Genomic DNA, 24,625 nt, shown 5'->3' with positions numbered 1-24,625 from the left:
GGGCCAATGTGCTCTTTTCCCAGCAATCTGGAGTTGGACTTGGACCAAGAGCCAATTTAAACTCTTTCTTGGTATCAGGATCTGTATTATGCAAAACTCAGTAGAAAATGTTTTATGCTACATGCTTTGACAAATTGGAAGAATGGCTCTGTGATATGACAGTGGAAAATGAAGCAGATGCATAGGAGGACAAAAAGAGGTTCCCTGCATTATTCTAGTTCTTGTTCTAAATGGTTTTTGAAACTAAATTGTACCCAGCCCCAAAGTCCTTGGAGATAGTACAACATCCTTTCAATAAATTGCTATTTGTGGTTTAAACCATTGCAAATGGGGATTTGCTTTGAATCTCAGAAAGTCCTAACTAAAACTGTCTTCTACAGAAGGCCTCCTTCTGGTTCAAATGCAGTGATAAAGGGAAGGTGGTGATGGACCCAAGTCAACAAGAGACCATGAGAGACCTGATTCTCTCTTATTTATCAATAGTCTTGTGCCCGACTATTGATTTCAAGGTTGTTCACCATCCATTCTTCTATCTATCCATCCATATATTCATCTATTATTCTCTCCTCTCTCATCCATCTAACAAAGATTTTTCTGAGTCCCTCCATGGGGCCAGACTCTGTGCTAGTGGTTGCTCTGTGACCTTTGGTTATTTATATTGGTGTCTCCATATATAGCATGAGATCATACTAAATCCTAAACCAGTGTAACCTGGAACAGGCTTATTCACAGTTTATTCCCCCTTCCTCCTGTATTTCTTTCTGTTTTGTACAAATGTGAAATGTGTCAATAATATTTATAGCTCTTTCTTGGGAAACATCCTTCATTCAATATCCTATGTGCTCAATTTAGATGTTTTTGTTTGAAATAGAGATGGGTGGCTGAGAGTCTCCATCCAGACAAAACTGTAGCCATTCCTTCCTGGTGTCATATTTGTGATCCATCACCTCTTTGTGACACATCTCTTTATTTTCTCTTTTTATCTTTGAAGGGTTAGGCGATGGTTGAGAGGGTGATATAGATCAGCTTGATTTTCAGTCATCCTAACCCTTGAGGACTGTAGGTCCTCTCCAAATATTCTGGGAATCCCCAGAATCACTCACTTCCTATTCCTTTCTAATAAAAACTCCCAAGAAGAGAATTTTTTTTCTCTGAATTTCAGCCTCGTCCCTAAGCTTAGAGCTTCTTTCAGAAACAAACCTTCTCAGGTACCTTTGCAAGAGAGTTGGACGAGGAACAATAAAAGGAATGAGGAGGAGAGTCAGACTTAATTGACCTTGTGTTACTGGCTATAAATGATTTCAGAATCCTGAGACACCCAAGGCACAAATAGACTTCAGAACTTCTCTTACCCCTGTGATCCAGAGAGTCAGTTTGTATGAAATGTAAACATTCAAGTCTTTGGAAGAGTCAAAGGGAAACTTGGGTGTTGGGTTTTGATCAAGGTAGAGCGGTGGTTCTCGGTCTTGAACAGCTCAGAGAGCTCTTAGAGAGTATTCCTGCAGACTTCACAGAGCAAGGGAATCAGAATCTCTGGGGTTGGAGGTGTGGTGCTTCTGAAGGGTGTTTTTGAGAGAAAGTCAAGAGTGAGAGTTCTTGGTCTAAGAGGTCAATGAGAGCTGGCATTCTAAAGTGAGAAAATGGGAAGAGCTTGTGATTATGGCAACTTTACCCCAAGATTTGTATCTTTGAAGCCTCTTTGAACAGAGAAGCCAGGAAGGCAAGTTGCTCACTATTACTCACCGTGCAAGATTATATGAAGGTTAGAAATTGAATAACTATTGTATAGAAGACCAGAAAAAAATACCCAACAAAGGCATAGGTCAACCACAGTTTTAGAATGTTCTGGTCTTCAAGAAGTGCCATCACTCTGCTGATACATCTTGGAGAGGTGTTGAGGTGGAAATGATTGAAGCAAGTGGAAGAAGTCGTCACTAAGGCTGACGAGGCTTCAAACAGGAGCCGATCCTGAGCAGCCTTAGGATTGCGCGTGATGAACGCTGGGAGGAGGAATGTCCCTGGGCTGTGTGGAAAGGGACCCCTTCAGCCTGTCTCCTGAGTAATTTTTGGTCCAGGGATTGGACAGGTGACTATGCTCGATTCTCCACTTGAGGAATTCCATGATAAATAAAAAAGGATATGTGATGTCTTAAGGTTTTTAGAGAGAACATGATTTTTGACAGTCTCTTGCCAGTTTTTATATTCTTGATGGCATCTGATGCTCACAATCCTTGGGAGTGAAGCAGAGAATAATGCAGGACAGGGCAGAAAATCCCAGCTTCTGGTCTATTAGTGGCCCCTTCAATGTGACTTTGGAAGGAAGGCCAGGTGTTGTGACTCCTCATTTGGATATAAGAGAAGAATTTTCTTGGAAGCCCCTCTCAAGTCAGATTGTTTGAGGCCCCAAACAATGAGAGATTTTAGTATCTCCCTTCCCATAGTGTTATGTTTTGGATGTGAGGTGTCCCCCAAAAGCTCATATGTGAGACAGTGCAGGAAGGTTCAGAGGAGAAACGATTAGGTTTTAAGAGCCTTAACCCAATCAGTGAATTAATCCCCTGACAGGGATTAACTGAGTGGTAACTGAAGTGATGGGGTGTGGCTGGAGGAGGTGGGAATTGGGGTGTGGCTATGGGGTATATATTTTGTATATGGACAGTGGAGACTCTCTCTCTCTCTCCCCCTCTCTGCTTCCTGATGATGTGAGCTGCTACCCTCTGCTACACTCTTCTACCATGATGCTCTGCCTCACCTGGAGCCGCAAGGAATGGAGCTGGCCTTTTATGGACTAAGAGCTCTGAAACCGTGAGCCCTCAAATAAACCTTTCCTCCTCTTTAATTGTGCTGATCAGATAATTTAGTCACAGTAGCAAACTAACTGACTAAAACACCATAGAAAATTCATAATAAAATAAGGCCAAAGAACACAATAAAGGAAACTAACGGAATTCTTATCTGACTACTTTGGTGTTCATTTTTTAAAGTACTAATTCTTCTCCTATTTTTTTTGTTTTCATATTTTCTCTGGAGTTCTTCACATCGCTGGTTCCTTAAGCATGTGCCCAAAGGCCAGTGGAACCTACGGTGCCATCTGGTGTCACCACATGGTTATGTACTGTCCTTTCCCACTTACAGTGCCCAGCCCTAAATGGGTCAGGGAGTGGCCCTAACTGGTCCTCAAATCTGTCCCCTGTCTTTTTCCTAAAGATGGGGCAAGAAGAACAAATGGGTGACCATTGCTTTCTTGTTCTCCCCACATTAACTCAGGAAGCAATGTGGTCTCCTGGGGATAGTAGCATTTTGGAGACAGCAAACCTGAATTTCAACCCTCACTCTGTCTCTTTCTATCTGGGAAACTCTTTACCTCTCTTCGTTGGTTAGTGTTCCTGCAGACCTCATGGCTTCAGAGTAAGCCACCTTGTCTTCTGGTTTACTGTCACATTCTTAGTGCTGGAAGTAAGGGCTCAATAGGTATATCCCTGAGGACATAAGCTCTCCATCCCCACCCTAGAAATTAGAGCCAAGATTCTCTTTGAGAAGGTAGATAATGGTGTGGACAGTTTTTGATCACTCCCTAATGAGTTAGTACTGTGGGTGGAGGCCTGTATCTCCAAGGGGCTGGACTATCCAAGGAAAGGTTATGAAGGGGTGGTCCTTCTGCAAATGTTCTTTTGGAGGTCAAGAATTTGAACTCCTGGCACTGAACTTAAACTTGTGCTTCAAAGCATTTTATACCTGTGGTAATTGAAATTTAAATAACTTCTGATTAATACACTATTGATTCATGGAAAGTAAGGTTTAGTGGAAGTTTACAGCAAGGAGCTAGGCTGAGAGCCTTAATGAAAGTCTGGCCTTGGTGGTAAGAGGCAAGCACTGTTGATATCGGTTTTTTATTTATTTATTTATTTATTTATTTATTTATTTATTTATTTATTTATTTATTTAGCTGGGGATTGAACCCAGGGTCTTGTGCGTGCAAGGCAAGCACTCTACCAACTGAGCTATATCCCCAGTCCTATTTGTTTTATTTTTATCCAGTTGTGGAGTAGCAGCAGTACTCAGTCAATAGGTACTTATAAAATAGTGACTGCTGGGTCCTGTTGGCTCTCTCCTAACTCTTCACACCTCTCTCAGGAATGGGAGGGCCCTGAGTTGGGGTGGAAGGTGGGTGATTGGGATGGAAGGATCTGGAATAGACTTCTCTTGGAATTCCACTGCTGGTTTTGTGGGTTGGAGTCTATGGGGTGACATATCCTCACTGGGAAGCGAGCAGAAAGAATCTGACACCCCAAGACGAGTAGCAGGGCTGGCCCTCCACCAAGCCATCTGGTACAGTCTTAAAGTCTGGCCCATATTGTAGCTTCCCTGTTGTTTCCTCTGAATCCTGAAATGTCATATTTTAAGGACGCTGTGGAGCTCCAGGCTGCTGGGGCACATCTTGTGGTCAAGTGGGGAAGGAAGCTTTGGTGTTGGTGTTGAAGGTTTGGCATTTACTTTGTGATTAGGATGACTGGAATGCACCCTATGCTCCCGTCAGGCTCCCTCACAACTTGGGGCTTCCTTAGGAACCGCCTGCGGCATCTGGCTGGACCCTTGTTGGTTTGGTTGGCAGAGCTTGGGTTACTTCATCCGTGACCTGTGGGTGAGTAGCTGGCCACCAAACCATGTGACTCAAAAACCAGTCCCCTTAATATCAAGGAAGATAGGGTTGCAAGGAAAGAGGAAATAGAAAAAACCAGACAAAAGAAACGGGACACATGTGGTTCCCATGCTGTGGAGATATAGTTGTCACTCACACTGTGGAGAACTGAGACTCTTCCTGTGGTGAACCCATAAGAATTAATAAACTGCTCTTCACGGAAAGTTGGGTCCTGGCAGAGGAGAACACATTTTCTAGGTATCATTTGTCTCAGATTTTAGTGCTTGAGTAAAATCCCTGATATGTGTCAAGGAGATGTCTTGATTTATCAGAATGAATGGAACATCCTCAATGAGACTAGCTTTAGTGTTTCCCAAAGTGAAACTGAACTTGAACCTCAAGATCCTTCTCAACATTGCCAGCCTTGACCTCCTGGTTCTCATCAACGATTTCAAGGTTGCAGTGAGTATTTCTTAGTCTCATTTGCCTCATACAGTTCTTGCTCAGCTACCCACCAGCAATTTCCTTTGCAGCTGATTCTTAAATAGAACAGGAAGTAGAACCTAGTCCATCAGTTATCCACAAATTAGCCAATGTATTTCTTCCTGGCTTCCTTTACTCCCTTAGAACCTCAGAAACACAACCTTTGAAAATGGCTTCATCTTGTTTCTAAAGTCTCTGGAAGGATGCACATTCTTTGTTGTTTGCATCTGACAGACTGCACCAGAGCAAAACCCCTGCTCCTCTGTCTTTGGAAAATGTTACGACATAAATGTCTGGTTCCTCTGAATACTCTCATTCCAAGCACGGAATAATTATTAGCTTGTGGAGTCTTTGCTCTTTCTTTCATTTTAGTTTAAGCTGCTGGGTTCCCCGCCTACATAAATGAAGTCAGGAAAGACACAAGAGATGCTAAGATGTTTCTATTTTCTTCTTTCCTGGGTGAGTACTCTTAAAAGATGTCAGCACTCAATTGTTGGCTACCACCCCATGGCATTTAATTATTCCTGACACTTAATTCATCACGATGTAAAAAAAAAGAAAATGCAGCCTGTCTGCTCCTCCTCCTCTTCCGAAAGAAACAATATAATAATTAAGATGGTAACTAAAGTTCTAAGAATAATGAGAAACCACATAAAGACTAGCATCATATTACTCTCAGAACATTACCAGGAAACAAGGTCTGAGGCTATCTCCTCCTAATTCATTTTTTTTTTATCCTGTTCAGATAGTCATGAGTCATTGTCCTGTATAAATGAATAATAGTTTAATTTAAATAAGCCTATACTGTTGGAGGTCATTTATCACCTCTTGGCTCTCATTCACAGACAAGTCATGTGGAACTACATGACTTTCTTTTTGTGTGCTGGTGCTGGAAAGCTCACCGAATCCAGAAGCTCCTTCTTCTGCAAATTCAAATTTGGAGACCAAATTCCATATTATTTTATGAGAGGGGGTGGGAGGGGATGGTGATGGGCCGGAGGGCAGTGGGGAACCCAAGAGCTGCTTGAGGAGGTTTGGGAGTGTTTTGTGCCTGTAACTTCAGTGCACGAGAGCTGGACTGGGGTTTGAATGATAGTCTGCTGGTATTGCTGTGTGTGTGACAGAGAGAGAAAGCGAAGACTAGAGAGAGAGAGAGAGAGAGAGAGAGAGAGAGAGAGAGAAAGGACCTGATCCGAAAGCACAACTTTTCAGTAAGAACAACCCAAAGGAGAGGCAAGGGACACTTTTTAAAGGCTAACTATGGAAATTGGATTCATACTGTTAGGATTAACGATTGAACGCAAATGAAAACTCAGGCATCGCTCCTGAGCCAGCACGTTCGAATGATAAATTGCATTAAAGCACTGAAAGAAATAACAGCTGCAGTTAATGAAAAGCCAAATTTATCTAAATTTCTCCAGTTGATCAGTCAAAATCATCAGCGTGGCTTTCACTCTGTAATCACTTTTTCCTTTTTTGGAGTTGGGGAGGGGAAGGACAAAGAGAGAAGATACTTTTTTTCTTTTTTTTCTTTTAATTTCTAAAGGTATGCCTTTTGAAATGGAAGTAACCCTGAGCTAATCTGTGAGCACCTGCAGAGAAGACAGTTTCTTGACATCAATATCATCAATACTGTATATTTGTTTTTCATTTTTTTAACCTTCCTTAGGATAATATGGTAGATTTCTGTATAAAATGAACCTATAGATGGCCAGAGACAGAAAATCCAGGAAGACTGTGATAATTACACAAAGCTGAAATGCCTTCCAAAATACTGTCCACTGAGCTGTTTTTTATTTGTTTTTATCACAACACCTGTAACACGGACAACTGGCATGGCCTGTGGTTATTATTTTACGCTGAAGGAGACTGAGTATGGGGGGGGCCAGGAGATACTTGCCCAAAGTCAGCCTTATAAGGTCCTTGCTCTAAGAGCTGGGGACAGAGGATGGGATCTATATTCTTGCCAAATACTTCACTAGAAAATAGAACAAATTCCCCATGCCTCACATCCCTACCTGGTGAAAGCAGGAAAACCCTGTCGAGGAGACCACTCGGAGAAGCTGCCATCAAAGGCTGCTCGAGGCCAGCTTCCCTCCAGCACGGAGCTCTGCCACGGGCATGCACGTGGCATGGAATTCCATTAGAACTACTTACCATATGTTTGCTTGCTGGAGTTCAATGGAACCTGAGGGAGGGCGTAATGGATCTCCGTTACTGAACCGTGTGGAAGGCTTCCAGAGATTTAATGGTCTACCTCGAGGTGATGAATGGAGGGGCTCTCGTATTCCTTGCATAATCAGGGAGCCTTGTGCTCTCCATGCACTGCGCTCTCCTCTGACGCCCTTCTGGAAGAGTCTACATCTGGCACTCCTGGAGTCATTTCAAAAGCAGAGCTGGTGGTGGGGGGGTGCCTTTCCCTCATCTTCCCTGAGAGAAGATCTGCAGGATGACAGAGACTTTGATGAGAAGGAAGTAGTCTGGGGCGGGGGGTGAGAGGAGAGGGCAGGTGTCCTGGTAGCCCGGGATTTCCTCCTTTCCGAGCCGTGGTCTGGTCACTTCATCAAGGCTAAGGCTGTGAAGAGCACCAGGGCGACGGCTGATGCTCAGGGGAGACTGGCTGTGCCCGGTGTCTGTAGCCAAAGGCGAGGGACTGAACCACGAGGCTGCCAAGTGGCCATGAGATTTTATTCCTTCCAGTTAATTTTCTCACTGATGTGCTTTTAATTCACACGATGTGCAAGAAGGTTTCCAGGTATTCACTGCAGGGGTGACAGAAATAGAACAACAGTAGAACTTTTTGCTGGTATGTCTGCCAGGGGATAGAAGCACTTGGAAAAGTAGGAGCTCCAGGAGAGAGCCCACGGATGTTCTTTTTCCTCTAGATGTTTTTGGAATTTTCTTTGTAATTTACTGCACCAGAAATTCACGAGAACATGTCTGGGTCTGGACGTGGTCCCTTTGAAGATAAAAAGCCAAATTCTTCTGCGTAGGCCTCTTTGAACTTCTACCTGTAAAGTGGGAATAAATACATTTACCTTCATATTGTTGTGAGGATTTAATACAATAAAAGGCATCAAAGCACAAGATCACCTAAAGGCTTTTTCCCACTGCCTCAGAAAATGCGTACTTGCCAAGTACGAAGAGTAGAGGATTCCTAGGGCTGGGGAGGTGGCTCAGTGGTAGAGTACTTGCCTAACGTGTGTGAGGCCGCAGGTTCAACCCACAGTAATACACACACACACACACACACATACACACGCACACACACACACAGAGTTCCAGAAAGTTCCACAGTAGGCTTACACAGAAAAAGGTGGAACTTTAAGACATAGTGTCCTATTGGCGTTTTTAAGTTTCTTTGATTGGCAACAGATCAATGGTCGATTCCAACTGCGGCAGCGGGTGGAACCAGGTGAGTTGTAAGAGCCTAGAGGCAGCCTACTCCTGCTGGGTTGGGCATTCACATCATGGCTTTCAGTCTGATTTTCCTAAATATACCCTTAAATTTTATAAAAATCAGCCCCCTCCCCTCTGGTTTGCCTACAATTACAAGCGCCCTTTTAGTTGTGCAGCTCAATAACTTTGGACAACTATGTAGAGACATTATATCATTCTACCATTATGCTCAAGACACAGGATATTTGGTTCACCCCAAAGTGACCCTATGACACTTCACCTTTAATCATCTGGGGCATCTAGCCTCGATCAATCACTGACATGTTCTCTGTCACATTACTTTTGCCTTTTTCTGTATTTCATACAAATGGAGCCATGCAGTTACAGACTTGTTTGTTCACGACTTCTTTCTCTTAGCAGACTGCTTTTAAGATTCATCCATATCATTGATTTTTTTCCTTGTTGGTTTTCTAGGCATTGACTATTATAAATAAAATAGCTAGGAATGCTTGCATGTAAAACATTGTATAGAAATGTTTTCATTTCTCTCGGGCAAATACCTGTATGAGCAGAATTTGTATAGGGTTTGGCAAGTAGGTACTAGAATGTTTTCCAAACATTTTAAAAAATCATTCTGTATTTATACTAGCAATGTGTGAGAGTTCCAGTTGCTTCATTCTTACAAATCCCAGATATTGTAAACGTTTTTAATTCTAGCTATTCCAGTTAAAGTACAGTGGTATTCAGTGGTGGTTTTAATTTGTATTTCTCTAATGACTGATGAAACTGAGCATCTTTTTATATGCTTTTTGCCACTTATAGTTTCCTTGTTCAAATCTTTTACTCATTTGAAGAATCCAGTTGTCTTCTTATTGAATTATGTTTTCAAATATGGCCTAGAGACAAGTCATCATTAGATACATATTTTCTTCATTTGTGGCTTTTCATTTTCTAAATAGTCTATTTTTAAAGGTCAAAAGTTTGTAATTTGATGAAGTCCAATTTATCATGTTTTTCTTTTATGTTTTGCATTTTCTGTGTCCTAACTCAAGGTCACAAAAATTTTTTCACAAATACATTTGTTTTGGGGAAGTTGCATTGTTTTAGCTCTTAGATTTAGAACTGTGATGCTTTTTGATTCAAGTTTCATGTATTGTGAAGGCAAAGTGCCTAGGTTTGTTATTTTTCTAAATGAATATACAATTGTTTCAGCAACATTTGTTGAAAAACTGTCCTTACTACATAACCTTGACACCTTAAAGTAGGCCTATTTCTGGATGCTTTGTTCCCCTGATCTGTATGTTTATCCTTCTGTAAATACCATACTGACTTAATTAGTGTAACTTTACAGTAAGTCTTGAACTAGGTACAAAATGCTTTGTTCTTTTTCACATTTATTTTGGCAATTCCAGGTCATTTGCACTTACAAATTTTGGAATCATCTTACCAGTTACTACAAACAGATTGGGATGATTTTGATTGGTATTTCATTACATCCCTAGAACAATATGGGGAAAATGGTATATTAACAATTTTAAGTGCTTCAATTATGAACATGAAATGTCTGTTTTATTAGAGATTTAATTTCTTTCAGCAATCCTTTGTAGTTTTCAGCATGCAGGGATTTCATATCTTTGGACAAATCTTCATTTTTTTGATAGTATTATAAATTATGAATTATATATGGACATATTTTAATTAAATTTCCAATTGTTTATTGTTAGTATATATAAATGCAATTAAGTTTTGCATACTGATCTCTACCCTGTGATCTTACTACACTAACTTTTTAATTCTGGTAGCTGTTTATACACTCCTTAAAATTTCTGCATGGACAATCAGACCATCTGTAAATAAAGACAGTTTTAATTTTCCATTTTCATTCTGTAAGTCTTTAATTTCTTTTTCTTCCCTCATTGTACTTGAGAAACATTCAATATGATTTGGAATAAAAGTTGTGCTAGTCACTTTTAGCCACTGTGACTCAAATACCTGAGAAAAGCAACTTAGAGGAGGAAAGATTCATTTTGACTCAGTTTTAGCGGTCTCAGTCCATGAACTAGTGGCTCTGTTGCTCTGGGCCAGAGGTGAGGCAGAATGTCATGGAGGCAAGGCATCATGGAGCAACACCACTCCATTCTTGGCACCCAGGAAAGAGAGAGAGGGGAGGAGAGATGGGGGGGGAGTGAGAGAGAGAGAAGAAGAAGAAGAAGAAGAAGAAGGAGGAGGAGGAGGAGGAGGAGGAGGGGGAGGGAAGGGGGAGGAAAAGAGAAGAGAGACAGGAAGGCAAGGGAAGGGAAGGGATAGGAGAGGAAGGGAAGTGAAGGGAAGAGAGAGAAGAGTTGGGAGGAGAAAATAAATCCTTCCAGGGCACACCCTCAGTGACCTTCCCCCAACTGGATTCCACCTCCCAGCAGTACATTTAATCATGGATTAGTCCATCAACTGAAATAAAGATTCAGTCACTGCCTATGATACATTCATCACTAAAAAACCACACCTCTGATCCTTGCTGTATTAGGGACCATACTTTTAACATGTAAGCCTTTTTGGGGACACTTCAAATTCAAACCATAATGTTCCACCTTTTGCCCCCCAAACTCGTATCCATCTCACAAAATACATTCAGTCCACCTCCAAGAGTCCCCATAGTCCTAACAATTCCAGCACTGCTCCAAGTCCAAGTGGAAAGTCTCCTCTGAGATCCCAGGCAAACTCTTAATTGTGAGCCCCTGTAAAAATTCAAGATCAAGTTATATTCTTCCACGATACAAGGGCTCAGTATGAACATTGCCATTCAAAAAGGAAGGACTAGGGGCATGGAAAGAAGGGATGGAACCAGAGCAAAACTGAAACCCAGTCAGGCAAAAGTTAAGTCCTACAGCCTCCTGTCTGGCATTTGGAGCATGTGGTGGTGAGATGTGGGCCCAAAAGGGCCTGGGAAACCCCACCTCTATGGCCTTGCTGGTTGCAGCCCACATAGCCTTTCTCTTAGGCTAGTTATTTGCTGCTTGCAGCTTTTCTTGGAAAATATTCCACATTTCTGGCATCAGTTAATTCCCAGGGTCTCCACTGAGCTTCACTCTTACAGCTGCATGCATCACCCTCTCAGGGGGCTGCCTTCGGGAATTCTGACCTTGCTACACATTTCCTGATCCCAGGACTTACTTTAAAATCTCAACAGAAGCCTTCACAATCTTTAAAATGCAGCATCCTGAATTCCTGTACAACCAGCACCATGTGGGTGACAAGATCTGCCACCAGCTTGAGCAGTAGCAGGGCCTCCTAGGACTGTGTTAGCAGTAGCCTGAGTGCCTGGGTGGCTGAACATAGTGAAACAAATCTGACAACAGCTTTCTAGGAAGCCACAGGTACTCTCTTCTCAGAGTAACATCTTTCAAATAAGCTTTAATGTTTACACTCTTGAGTCTACCATAGGTAAGGCCTCACTGATTCCTGAGATATCCTCAAGGAATCATTACTATAATCTCTGTGCAAAGTACTTTGCTTCTCTTTAAGGGCACTAATCTTTCTAAATCCTTCTCCTATGCTTTCTTCTCCTAATTATCACAATAAACCCATGCTAAAAACATCTAGCAATACCCACACCACTGCCTGAATGCTGGGCTGCCTTGAAATTTCCTTTGCCAGATCAATTAGTCTGTGTCCTTTGAATTTAGTTTCATGGAAAGTATCATGACATGGACTACATGTGGAGAAGTTCTTTGCCAGAATGTAACATGAAAGGCCTCTAGTCAACTCCAGGACAAACCTGCAGTGGCCTGCTTCCTCTAACTAGGTCTCACCTCTCAGTAGTCCATTCAGCTATCCGTGGATGAATCCATGGAGATCAGAGCCCTCATGATCTAATCATTCATTGCCAAAAGCCCCATCTCTGAACCTTGCTTCATTGGAGACCATGCTTGTGATAAGTGAGCTTTAGGGGGACAGTCTAGGTCTAAACCATAACAGAAGAGGTAAGAGCAGAGATCATTACCTTGTTCTTTTTTGTAAGGAGCATCATTTAGCCTTGTACATATTTTAAAACACCATAGAACCATTTTCTTATTTAGTCCACTATCTTTTGAAGAAATTAAAGACCAGATAAAAGCCTTTCATATTTACAATTTTCATTGCTCTCCATTCCTTTGTGTAGATCCGGATTTTCATTTGATATCATTTCCTAAAAAACTTCTTTAAGAAGTTGAACTATCTCAGTTTGCCAATGACATGGTCCTATATCTAGAAGACTCCAAACAACAACAACAACAATGACAACAATAACAACAACAAAACAATCCACCAGAAGACTTCTAGAGCTTACAAATGAGGTCAGCAAAGTAGCAGGATATAAAATAGTTACCTATAAATCAATAGATTTCCTATACTGTGACAGTGATTCAGCTGAGAAAGAACCCAGGAAAACCATCCCTTTTACAATAACGTCAAAAAAAGAAAAAAAAAAAGAGAAAACTTTTGAATTAATCTAACCAGGAAGTAAAAGAACTCTCTAAAACAAAAATTAAGAAAGACATTGAAGAAGTCCTTAGAAGTTGGGAAGACATCCCAAGTTCTTGGATAAGAAGAATTAATATTGTCAAAATGGCCATACTACTAAAAGTAATATACGGATTCAATGCAATCCTCATCAAAATACCAATGACATTCTTTAAAGAATTAGAAAAATCAATTCTTAAATTTATTTGGAAGAACAAGAGATCCAGAAGAGCTAAAGCAATACTGAGCAAGAAAACTGAAGCAGGAGGCATCACAATACCAGATCTCAAATTATACTATAGAACTGTAGTAACAAAACCAGCATGGTATTGGCATCAAAGTAGATATAAAGACCAACGGAATCAAATAGAAAGTGCAGAGATAAGACCACATACCTGCAGCCATCTGATACTTGACTGAGGTGCCAAAAACATATTTTGAAAAAAAAATATATATTTTGAAGAAAAAACAGCCTTTTTAACAAATTGTGCTGGGAAAACTGGATATATATATATATATATACATATATATATATATACACGTATATATATATATGTGTATATGTATATATAAATGAACATTGATCCCTATCTCTCATCCTGCATAAAACTCAAATCAAAATGGATCAAAAACTTAGGAATTAGACCAGAAACCTTGCAATTGCTAGAAGAAAACATAGGCTCAACACTCCATCATATAGGTGCTGGCCTCAACTTCCTTAATAAGGCCCCAAAGTGCAAGAAATAAAATGAAGAATTAATAAGTAGGATTCCATTAACTAAAAAGCTTCTGTACAGCAAAGGAAACAATTAAGGGTGTGAAGAGACCGCACAGAATAGGAGAGAATCTTAGCCAGATACTTCTTTGATAGGGATTAATATCCAGAATATATAAAGAACTCATTTTTTTTTAAAGCCCCAATCGGTAAAAGAGGAAAGAAGTAAATAGAAACTTTTCAAAAGGAGAAACACAAATGGCCAACAAATATATGAAAAAATGTTCAACATCTCTAGTAATCAGGAAAATTCACTTCAAAACTGCACTAAAATTTCATCTTACTTCAGACTGAATGGCAATGATCAAGAATACAAATAATAATGAGTACCGATGGGGTGATGGGGAAAAATGTATAATTGTCCATTGTTGGTGGAACTACAGACTACTACAACTACTCTGGAAATCAGTTTGGAGATTCCTCAAAAAACTAGGGCTGGAACCAAGATATGACCCAGTTCTCCACTCCTTGGTATTTTTCCAAAAGATCTAAAATCAGCATACTATATTGATACAGCCACCTCAATGTTTATAGCAGCAGAATTCACAATAGCTAAATTATGGAATCAACCCAGGTGTCTGTCAATAACTGAATGGATTAATAAATTGTGGTAATATACACAATGGAGTTCTACTCAGCCACAACGATGAATGAAATGATGGCATTTGCCAATAAATGAATGGAAAAGGAGAATATCATGCTGTGAAATAATCCAGACTCAGAAACTCAAAGGTTGAATGTTTCCTCTCATATGCAGACACTAGAGTTAAATAAAAGAAAGCGGGGGGCGGGGGAAGGATAGGATATCATGAAGATAAAGGGAAGATCAGTAGTGTAGAAGAAGGAGACTGAGAGGCAGAGCTGGAGGGGTAAGAAAGCGGAGTCAATGTAGAATGACTTCTTAAAAAAATCATGTTATGTGCATCTCTAAATATACACAGGGAATTTCACAAGTGAAAAATAATCAAATAAAAATAGGTGAGCAAAAGGAAGACTCCGAGTAAAGGAAGGAGGACAGGAGGGAAAATGGAGAAGGAAAAGGGGGGATCTTGAACTGAAATCAATTTCGATGCATGCATGAATTTGTCGGGAGGAATCCAACTACTACGTATAATTATAGCACTCTAATAAAAAAACAAAAGAAAACAAAACAAAATTTCTTTAACATTTCTTGTAATGCATGTCTTTTGACAAAGAATTATTGAAGCTTTTGTTTTCTCCAAAACGTCTTTGTCTTCAGTTTTGAAGGATGAGTATGCTGGGTATAAAAGCCTTAGGGTGACAGTTTTTTTCTTGTAGTTCTTTAAAGCTGTCTCTCCATTGTCTTTTGCCATGCATATTATCTGGTAAGTTTGCTGACATTCTTATATGTGTTCCTTTGTCTTTGCTGGATAAATTTATGATTTTTTTTAATCATTGAATTTGGTATTTTCGTAATGATTTGCCATAATGTGATTTTCTATGTATGTTATGCTTGGGGTTTGTTCATTTTCTTGAATTTGTGGATTTATAATTTTCACTAATTTGGATTTTTTGGACCATTCTTCAAATGTTTGTGGGTTTTTTTTTTTTTTGTGTTAATCCCTGCCCCCTTATTTTTCCCTCGTCTGAGATTCCAATTAAATATATGTAAAAGTGGTTGACACTTTTCCAAAACTCACTGAAGGTATGTTTTCTCTGCTCTTTGTTTTTAGGACATTTTTATCTACTTTACTTAGGATAATTTTTCTTGCCGATTCATCAAGTCTATTGTTTAATCCATCCAGTGTGTTTTTCAATATGTATTGCTAGAAGTTCATTTGTTTCTTTTCTATCATCTACTTCTCATCATATATATTGGTTTCCTTTGCATCCTGGAATGTATGAAGCATGTTTTTAATAGTGTGTTTAATTCTCCTTGAATAATTCCATAATTTCTACTCCTTTGGGGTCACTTTTATTGATGGCATTTCCTTCTGGGTATGGGTCATCTTTTATTTTTTATTGCCTTTAGTTGGCATGCTTATAATTTTAACTGGATTCTGGTCATTGTGAATTTTTGTGATGGATTACAAAACATAGTGATGGGTTTTCTTGGTATCTTTAAGCTATCAGACTTTTTTCAACACATTGAGCTACTTGCATATTCAAAATTTCATCTAGGTTCTAGGTCTATTTGGTAAGTGTTGCATAGCCCAGGTCTGGTGAATCCCTCACATCCTCTATTGCTCATTTAGTCTCACAATTAAACTACCAAACTTCTAAGGACTCTATCTCTGTGTATTATGAGATTTGTTCACTGTACAGATTTGGAATTTTCCTAGTCCTGTGTGAGCTATGGAAATTATTCAACTTATTGCATTAAAAAATTTGACCTCACACATGTACAGTTAGTTCTTAACCAAAGATTTGAGAGTATCCCTCTGCAATTTCCTGGAGCTCTCAGGAAAGTTCTTCTTTCTCTGCAAATTCTATTCACATTGCTTTTCCCATCTTTGTTTCTGACTCAGAAAAAAGATAATGGGTTTACCTCCATCCTGATACTGCAGTCTGGGAACTCTCTAGGAAGTAATCTGTAGGAATTTTTAAGGCCTACTCCTTGTTTTTCCTTTTTCCAACAGATCCTAATCAGATCCTTTCTGTTGCACAGTATCTGAATACCATCGTTTTATATGTTTTGTGTAATTTTCAGTTGTCTATAAAGATAAGACATTTATTCCCCATAGCAGTTAATCCTTCATCAGAAGTGGAAGTAGTATACTTTTACCAAAGAAAAAAATGATGCATGAATACATTGTTTATAAAAAAATAAAAGTAATCAAAACTGGATTAAGTGCAGCTCCCTCTAGATTTCTCCTTTTCCTCATTCCATGTCAGCTCTACCCTATATTAGTCCTTTCTGTAAACTGTTGGTGTTTATTATTTTTTCTGATCTCATTCTGTAAATTTATAAATTAACATATATAAGACTATCATTTTGAACTCAGACATTTTTGTGTAGATGGTTTTTGTATAACTTGTTATTTTCCCTTAGTGTATACCTTATACATATTGCTGTGTGAGCTTAGATATACCTAATTATATTAAACTGCTGTATTTTATATTCATGTGGATATATAATCATTTCTTTAACAATTTCCTGCCTTTAGACTTTTGAACTTTCCAACCAATAGATAGTTATGAATTACTGAGGATCTCGATTTAAAAATATTATGACCAGTATTATATGATTCAGAATGGTGATTAATATGTTAATTCAAATAATAGTAATCATATTAAAGCAAACACTCTTGAACCCTCCACCTAGGTTTTGAAATGAAACTGTGGTAGTTTCCTACGAATTTCCTTTATGCTCCTTTCTGTTACAAAACCCCTCTCTACTCTCAAACATAACAAGGATAATCAATTCCTTGTTTACTTTATACTGCTACCACTAATGTATGAATCATTAAACTGCATTGCATTTCCTCTTCTGTTTGAACTTAATAAAAATGGAATCATACTGCAAATACTCTTTTGTGACTTGTTTCTTTCCCTCAGTTATGTTTGCGAAATTTATTGGCACATGTTATTGATACATTCCCTGTTTTATTGTGGTGTATTATTGCACTCCATGAATATATACAGTTTATATTTTCCATTCTACTGTTGATGTGCATTTGGTTTGTGTCCAGTTTTAGTCAATGCTACTATGAACAACTGGTACAAGTCTCCCTGACAAGAGTTTCTCTGGTGTGTGTATCCAGAATTACTTGGTAATAATGAATGCATTTGTTCATATTTTCTAGGTACTGCTAAATGTTGTCCCAAAATAATTGTACAAATACACTTCCACCAGCACTGTATGAATTTTGACATTATATCCACATCCTCATGAACAATTTCATATTTTTCAAAATCTGGCACAAGCATTAATGATAGTTTATTTTGCCTTTAATTTGCATTCTTTTCCTGTGATGTGGAATATCTCTTCAATAATTATTGATTATTCAAATTGTTTCCTTTTGAAGTTTAAATCTTTTGGCCAATTTCTTCTTTCTTTTTCTACCAGTTGGGACTTATCTATCCTACTTCTTATGTGTCTTTTGATGGACAAAAAAGTTCTTTATTTTTGTGGGAGGAGGGTACTGGGGAATGAACTTAGGGGCACTCAACCACTGAGGTCAATACCCCAACCACCTATTTTGTATTTTAGTTTTAGAGACAGGGTCGCACTGAGTTGCTTAGGCCTCACTTTTGCTGAGGGCTGGCTTTGAACTCTGATCCTCCTGTCTCAGCCTCCTGTTCTTCAATTTTAATGCAATCAGATGTATCTGTCTTTCGCATGTATGGGTTTGCCTCTTGTGTCTTATTTAAAAATCTTCTCACCATATCAAAAAAATTTACCTAAAATCTTATTTCTTGCCTTTCACCGATAGATGTTTTGAACTAAATGGAATTGGACTTTATGTAGATATTAGAATGAAGATTGAGTTTTATTTTCTCTCTAAATGGAGACCTCAATTATCCCACAACATTTTTTATAAAACTTTATTATATCCTTTACTTGTGATCTGCAGTGCCAACTTAGTTATATCCCAGTTGTTCAGATGTGAATTGTTCGGTACTATAGATGTTTTGAACTAAATGGAATTGAACTTTATGTAGATATAGATAAGATTGATTTTTATTTTCTCTAAATGGAGACTCAATTATCCCCACACATTTTTATAAAACTTTTATCCTTTACTTGTGATCTGCAGTGCCAAACTTAGTTATATCCCAGTTTGTTCAGAATGTGAATGGTCGGTTACCGGCCTGGTCTGTTTAATATTCTGAACTTATACTAAGCTATTTTAATAATTGTAACCTTATACTATGTTTAAATAATTATAGGATAAGGCCCTTTCCGTTTTCTTCTTCCCGATGTTTGCCTTGATCAAGAACAACCAATACCTAACACTTCATGAATTCTATAGTCAGCTTTCAAGTTTCAAGACACATGCACATAAACACACACTCTTTTTCTCTTTCTTCCTTCCTTCTCTCTTTCCCTCTGTCTCTCTCTTTCTCTCTCACCCCCACACACATATACAAACTGTTGAGATTTTCATGTTCTATTAATCTAGAGATCAATTTAAGAAGAATGGACATTTTTATTATATTGAATCTTCTGATCCTTAAAAAGTTTGTTTACTTTAAAAAAATCTTAAAAAGTAATTTTATTATTTTCTCCATGTAAATCCTCTATTCTTTTGTTAAAATTATTCCTAGATAATCTATATATTGTGTGTTATTTCTTTAAAGTTCATTTTCTTAGTAATTATTGCTGATACATAAAATGCAATAGTTTTATATGTTCATTTTGTATCAGACATTCTTGATAAACTCTGTTCAAATTATGTGCCTGCACAACTTTCTTTCTTTACTCACTCTTTTTTTCTTCTTCTTCTTTTTTTTTTTTTTTACTGATCTAGGGACACCAGTACATGTAAAATGAAATTGGTGATGATGACTGTTTTTGTCTTATTAGTAATTTCAAAGGAAATACTTTCAACATTTCATTCTTAAGTATAGTATTTTGTGTGTGTATTTATAGTTTATATATTTTTGAAATTATTATTTTTAAAAATTAGTAAAAAATTTCCCCTCTCCTATTTTACTGATAGTTTTATGCTAAATTATTACAATGTCTCAAACTATCAAATGTTTTTCTTGCAGCTATTGTAATAATAGCATGATTTTTCTCTATTAGTCTCAATGTGGTGGGTTGTGTTAAATAATTTTTCTAATGTTAAACAAATTCTGTATTTTGGGATTAATCCCAACTTAGCCATGATGCATTATTCTTTTAATATTCTGGTTTGTTTTTCCATATTTTTTTTCATGATTTCTGTGATTTTTCTTTGGGTCCTTTCAGATTTATTATCAAAGCTATGTTTTAGATCCATTTCCTGCTCAGAATGCTGAAAAAAGTTTAGAAGCATTTGAAAAGTGCAAGACAGAGTTAAGACATCTTTAAAGACAAAGCCAATCACTAGATTCAGAATCAAATGAGGGGGCTGGGGATATAGCTCAGTTGGTAGAGTGCTTGCCTTGCAAACACAAAGGCCCTTGGGTTCGATCCCCAGCACACTCAACAAAACAAAAAAAAACAACAACAACAACCAAACAAACAAACAAAAAAAGATCAAATATGATACAAATGTTGAGAATCACCTGACAGGGAGATTTTTAAGAGAGTATAAAACAAATATTTTTAAATTGTCTAATAGGAGACAGACAGACAACGTCATCAAAGATCAGATCAACAATTGCAGCCATGTTATGGAAACGCAGAAAAATCAGATGGGGCATACTAGAAGTGAAAACAGTACCTGAGATAATGAACTTTTTTTTTTTTTTTTTTAGTTTCATCCATAGATGGGTCACAGCTGAGAAAAAAAAAAAAAAAGTAATGAATTTCCAGCTCAACAAAGAGTCAGTGAATTTAAAATTAGATTTGTAGAAATAACCCAAATGGAAACACAAGGAGAAAAACACAGTGAAAATAGAACAAGACAAAACACAGGACAGACTGTCCAAGAGTCCTGGGACAGCATCAAGCATTCTAACAAGGACGTTAGAATCCTGGAATCAGGAGATGTGGGGGAGAGAGAGAGGAGTGTGAGGAGAAGAGAAGAGAAGGGGAAAGAGGGGGAGGGTAGGAGAGGAGGAGGGAAGGGAGAGAGAGAGAGAGAGAGAGAGGAGAAAGACAGAGAGGGAGAAGAGGGAGAGAGGGAGAGAGAACTTCTTAATTGGCTAAATTGTGTCCCCCCAGATTCGAGCATTGAAGCCCTAACCCTTGGTAGTTAGCACATGACTGTCTTTGGAGATCAGGTCTTTAAAGAAAGAACTAAACTAAAATGAGGCTATACAGTGGCCCTAATTAAACTGACTGGTATCCTTATCAGCAGAACAGATTAGGACATACAAAGAGAAAGAGGCACAGGGGTGGACAGAAGGAAGACCATGTAGAGAGGCACCAGCAGGCCACGATCAATCCTGAGAGCGCTTCTTTGATCTTTGACTTCCAGTCTCTAGAACTGTGAAAAAACAAATTTCTGTTGTTTTAGCTATTTGATGACCTGTGGTGTTTTGTTAGGACAGCCCCAGCAAATGAATACAAGGAATATTCCAGAGGGTCTGAATTTTTAATGGAAAATTTTTATTGACTTTGACTCTCTTTTCACTCTCCATGTGATTTTCTCGATTATCATGGTCACAGGAATGAGGCTCTTACAAACCCCATTTGGATAGCTGGCTGGCACCTCTTGATTTTCAGGGATAAGGACTGCCCTATTACTGTTCTATAGGACATAGAGGGCAAACTCAAATGCTGAAATAGACTGGTCAGTAGGTGACTATGATTGAAGCAGACTCTCAATATCCTCTAGGTACATCTTGCTACTTTTGATAGAGAAGTAAATACAGAGAAATAGTTCTCTGCTACAGGAAAATTGACAGCAGAAGCATGATTATGAATGGCCATTGGCACTGGGTCTCGGTGTCAGGGAAGCAATATGGAATGGTGGTGACCAGCAGACTGGGAAGCTCAATCCAGCTGTCACTGTGTGATTATACAGAGTCTATGTTTAATACATCTGTGTCTTTCAAGAGAGGTCTGGAACCAGAGTATGCATGTGAAATCTCCCATTTTGTACATGATTGCAACTAATTTATAAAAACTGTTTGCTACTTTGGCTGTATGCAGAAAATTACTTCATATAATCACAATATAACTGTAACCAAGGCTAAGATAGTTTAGTTGGACATTGAATAACATGTTATTAATCATCTGGCATTTATTGTTTGAGTTAAAAATGCTTGTATGTCCCCCCAACCCCCAGGCATTTGCTGGATGTATTGTTTACCATTCAATTAGTGGATGATTTGATTCAGCAAGTTGGGTGAGCTGCTTTTTCAGAAAAAAAAATGTGCAAATTATTAAAAGCAATAGGTTTATGGGAGAGAATATGCCCCATTTGGGCCTCATGAAGTAGGAACAGAGTTGTTTTCAATCAGACAAGCAAGACTACTGTATTCTTTAAGCAGCACAGCATTTTCTAAGTCATTGTCATTTTCTAAGTATGAAATGGTAACCTAACAGGAGCTGGGGGACCAATTTTAAAGCTGACATGTGGGTTACATTTGCATGTTTTCTTTCAACATCATCTTTTGAAACTATAATTTTCAACTATATGTTAAGGCCTAGCTGTATATATTAGAGCAAGACTTCAACAAGTTTGTTAATTACCTCCATTTTTGCTTCAGAACTGGAGTACTATTTAATGGAAATTATGCAACCACGAGGGGTTTCAATCCCTTTGTGTAAATTCTTGATTAATAATTGCATAAGATCTAGTATACTGAGAAAGTAACTCATTCTTAGTACTATAAACAAATTTTCCAGAAGAGAGAAGAGACAAAGAGGAAAAAAGAAAAAGGTAGGGGTGAGGGAGGGAAAGTAGGAAATTGGAGACAGGAGAGGAAGAAGACTGGAAGGTAGTATTTAACCTACTTTCAGATTTAAAGAGGATTTCTTGCATACAGCATATAATCGTATCTTGTTTTGTATCCTCTTTGACAATCTCTGTCTTTTAATTGGTGTATTTATATCATTCATATTTAAAGTGATAATTGACATAGTTGGATTATTATTTACCATATTTATGACTCTATCTATTCATTAAATTTTCTTCATTATTTTCTTTTTTCTTTAGTTTTAAGTGACTCTTTTATATGATTTCTTGTCTCCTCTTTTTACATATCAAGGATACTTACTTTTAAAAACATTGCACGACTGTCCTGGATTTTGCAAATATACTTTTACTAAAGTAAGTGCTCTTTAAAACAACAGTATCCCACTTCATGTGTTCTCAGATTTTTCACAACACAGTGTTTTTGATTCCAAGCATGTAGACTTTGTTAATTCATTCAACAAATAAATGTAGAACCTATTCTATGAATCAGGTGCCTTGCAAGTTTTTGAGGGTACAATGGTGAGTGACCTTATCACAATCTGCCCTTATGGGAATTGTTCTTCCATGGGGAGACGACATGAAGGAAATGGTCACAAAAGTACAGCTTCCCAAATGCTGATCAGTGTTCTGAACTCCTGATTCAGGGGTCTGGAGCTCTGAGATGTGAAGGCAGCTTTAAAATCACCTCCTCTGGGAAGCTTCTTGTTTCACGGGCCTCATGTCTTTATAGCCATTGCACTCCCTGAAGATGACAGAAAAGCTAGATCAATCGCTTCCTGGTCAAGGAAGGAGTCTGTGAGTATTCACTTCTGAATTGAATCAGTTCTTGAGGGACCTGGAGGTGAAAACTGTCTTTTGACAGAGTTATTCTCACTGCCCCCCCCCCCATTTAGATGGAAACAAAGGACTGGGATTCTCTTTCTTTTTCTTTTTTTCTATCTCTTTCACTTTTCCTCAAATCTGTAATAATGAACAATGACAGGAGGGTGGCAGAGAGTTTCTAAAGGGAAGTGGGCACATGGTCTTGGGCGGTTCCTTCTTTCTTCTCCTAAAATCTACTTAAAGACTTTTTCCCGTGGACTAACTTTGAGGAATTCCATAGAGCCTTTCCAAATTGGTAGTATGGTAGAATAAACAGTTTAACACAATTGTAATAATGATACTATATGTTTTCTTTGTGTTATAGTCACAACAACATTCTGAGAAGTAGCAGGCAAAATGTTTAAAGTTACCTAATAGTGGGAAAAAAGTCTTCATTTTTCTATAACTCATTTTACTCTGACTTTGAGCTTCTATTGTACCTAATGCTGAAAATCTGTGCCTTTAGGTAGATTCCCTTCCTTCATTGTCAAATTCAGGATTGTCTTTCCTTTCTCTTTTCCCTAACATTGATGGTAAATTAGACAGGGACAGCTGAGGCCCTGATGTTGGTAGAAAAAGTATGTTTGGTTTCTAATTTGCATCTGCCTTTTTAATATTCTGACATCTCTGAGTTGTCACTTATCTCTTCTGTCCCACGGGTAGGTCTTCCATCCACCCTGGCATGTATTGAATCTAAAGTGTTCCCTCCTTGGATTCTGACTTTTGCTCTGTGTCTCCAGTGCACCCAGGGAAGGTATCTCACTTTGGTTTCTATCCTCATGTCTGTTGTGCATTCTCCAGACTGAGAGAGGGAGAGGAGCAAGCACCATAGGTAAAAAGGGTGCAGGGGAACAAAAACACAATGTCTAACACCCCACAGTACTACACCAGTGTTACTTCTTGCTCAGCTCTAATGGCTACTAACATTTTGTTTTTCAAGGTGTTGGCTTATGGCCTAGGCTTATCTGTGTTCAAATGACTTTTCATTTGTTTGAACTTGGTGAGCTATCTCCCTGAAGATTACTTTCTCCATCTATAAAATGGGTATCATAAAACCCACTTCAGTGGGTGATTATAAGTTTAGATGGGATGCTATTTCTAACTGCTTACTCTACTTCTTGACCTATTGTACATTTGAGTTCAACTTATACTCTGTAACAATCATATGCATAATCTTGAGCAAATCATTTTTTTCTCCTTAATAGTGAATTTCTTCCTTGGCAAAGTAAAGTCTAAGGTAAGAGTGAGAAGGAAGCGTGAGAGCGATGTAAGAGAGCAAAGTGTTACGCTAAGCACCGTTTCAGATTCTTTGCCTTTCTAAGTTCTAGGATTCTGAGTTCTGTCACTTAGAGGCAAAGGGAATCTACTCTGAGGGAAGATTAGCCAGTCTTATAGTACACAGAGCAAGTTTGAATGCACTGTACTTTTGTTCTAGAGCCTGAGGATTTCATAAAGGCCTTGGTGATGTTCTAGAACAATAGAGTCCTGACT

This window comes from Sciurus vulgaris (genome assembly GCF_902686455.1).
Source record: "Sciurus vulgaris genome assembly, chromosome: 14".
NCBI lineage: Eukaryota > Metazoa > Chordata > Mammalia > Rodentia > Sciuridae > Sciurus > Sciurus vulgaris.
Note: the sequence above shows the minus strand (reverse complement) of the source record.